The sequence below is a fragment of the Pongo abelii genome, chromosome 3, assembly GCF_028885655.2.
Source record: "Pongo abelii isolate AG06213 chromosome 3, NHGRI_mPonAbe1-v2.0_pri, whole genome shotgun sequence".
NCBI classification, from domain to species: domain Eukaryota; kingdom Metazoa; phylum Chordata; class Mammalia; order Primates; family Hominidae; genus Pongo; species Pongo abelii.
The window spans coordinates 163238696-163240937 of record NC_071988.2 but is presented as its reverse complement, the minus strand read 5'-3'; the positions used below and the strand labels follow the sequence as shown (position 1 = coordinate 163240937).

The 2242-nt window shown below is 34.6% G+C and overlaps 1 non-coding gene across 1 annotated transcript; it reads left to right on the top strand.

The window, feature by feature from the left end:
* Positions 1–772: 772 nt before the first annotated feature.
* LOC112133293 (small nucleolar RNA U13) lies at positions 773–877 on the top strand. Its single transcript, XR_002914961.2, has one exon. It is a non-coding gene; the product is annotated as a small nucleolar RNA U13 (small nucleolar RNA).
* The last annotated feature ends 1365 nt before the right edge of the window (positions 878–2242 follow it).

The window sequence follows — 2242 nt, the reverse complement described above, 5'->3', positions numbered from 1 at the left end:
AGTTATAACCTGTGACAATAACAATACAGAGGAGGAGGAATCGAGATGTATAAGAGCAGAATGTTTTTATACCATTGGTATTATTCACTAGGGTATGATAAGTGTAAGAAAAGATTATTTATATTGTTTTCAGATAGTCCTTTTGAACCGTCTTACCAGTAATTAAGAGATAACTATGAGGCCTTGCACACTGGCTCACACCTGTAATCCAAGCACTTTGGGAGGCCAAGGCAGGAAGATCATTTGAGGTCAGGAGTTCAAGAACAGCCTGGCCAACATGGCAAAACCCCATCTCTACCAAAAATACAAAAATTGAGCAGGTGTGGTGGCGCATGCATGTAGTCCCAGCTACTGGTGAAGTTGAGGTGGGAGAGTCACTTGAACCCAGGAGGCAGAGGTTCCAGTGAGCTGAGATCATGCCGCAGCACACCAGCCTGGGTGAAAGAGTGAGACCCTGCCTCAATTTAAAAAAAAAAAAAAAAAAAGAAAGAAAGAGAGAGAGAGAGATAACTGTGAGTCTCTTCCTAAATTTCTTCATCTGCCCCCTTCCTAATTTGTTTGCATTCATTGAACTTAGATGTCAAAATAATCAAAACCCATTACCAACTGGCTTTTACTAAAATCACTTCTTCACTTTCTCGTTAGTTATATTAAAATGACCAACATTCTTTATCTGTTTATTAATGTTTAAGTATTAACAAATTTCATTAAATTAGCTCAACCAAATAACATTCTGGTACATAAAAATTAATTTGAAATATATAGTAATATGATCCTTCTGTAGTTCATGAGCATGATGATTGGGTGTTCGCATACATGTGTGAGATGTGCCACCCCCTGAACCTAGTTACGATGTGGGGACATTACCTGTCTGACCTGAAAAAAAAGAAATATATATTAATAAAGTAGTTAATCATTTGAGGTTTGAAATAGACTTTCATAGAAATTCAGTTGGAAATTCACAGATTGTATAACAGAAACAAGATCTGTAGTTTGCAATACAGAAATCCCCTAACACGTTATTTATTTAGAACAGCACTGCCAGGTCACAAGCAGTGTCTAGATAACCTGGAAAGCCAAGAATTGGCTAGAAACCCAGTCACGGACAAAGCTCTGAAGTCGAATTAATTTATAAAATAGAATGTGATTCACTTTGAGTTATCAAACAAACATAATTTATGAGCTTCCTCTTTACTTGTGTTTTTGTTTTGTTTTGCAGGGGGTTTTTAATCAACTTTCAGTCTAGAGGTTGGGGGTATATTCTCATTAGCTGACCAGAGACTATAAATAGAATAGACAATGGAAAGAGCCTCCATTCATCCATCCATTCATTCATTCATTCATTCTCCAGAATTCTAGTATATACAAATTTGTTTCTAATGCCTAGAAATTAGAAAAAAAGAAGGTCACTGCTCTGCTGGTCAAACAGGCAAGTAAAACATATTTTCTTTAAGAAGGGCAAAAAGATATTAACCACTGGTGATATGATTAAATTATTTCCTTATTTTAAAATTATGGTTTCCAGGACTTACACCTACTTGTTCAGAAGCTATGATATGCCAGTCACTGGCTGGTACTGAGCAGGACAGCAGGATCCCTGCCTTCATGGATCTGAAAGTCTAGTGAAGCAGAAAGAGAAGTAAATTGGTGATTACAAGTGGTACTTAAAGTACAAAATTCTATGGCATAATAGGAAAGGGGGCCAACGCAGAATGCAGGCATTAGAAACTCTTTCCAGGTGAAAGAAGGGTATCTAAGTTGAAATCTGCAGGGTGTTGACAAATATTTGCTGTTAATTATCAAAGCAATAAAAAGTAACATAATAATATATAACTTTTTACATATTAATACTTGCAATTTTTTTTTTTTTAGTCCTGTGTTCACGAGGGTTTGGAGTAGGAGGAAATGGCCTGATAGAGTACTGGTGAGAATAAAAAAATTGGTATTATCACTCTCAGTACAATGTGGCAATATACATCAAAAAATATAGAAATACGTGTACTTTTGACTTACCTAAAATACCAATTCTCGATATTTACTTTAAAGAAAAATTAAATATATGGACAAACTATCTACATTACCATCTAAATGTCTAACTATATAGTGACAAATAACTAATAGTACATTCATATAATGAAACAGCACTAAGTTATTACAACATTGGTATAAAGAAATATTTATTAACATGTATACAATCATGATATAATAAGTAAAATGAGAAGATTACAAACATATGCATAAT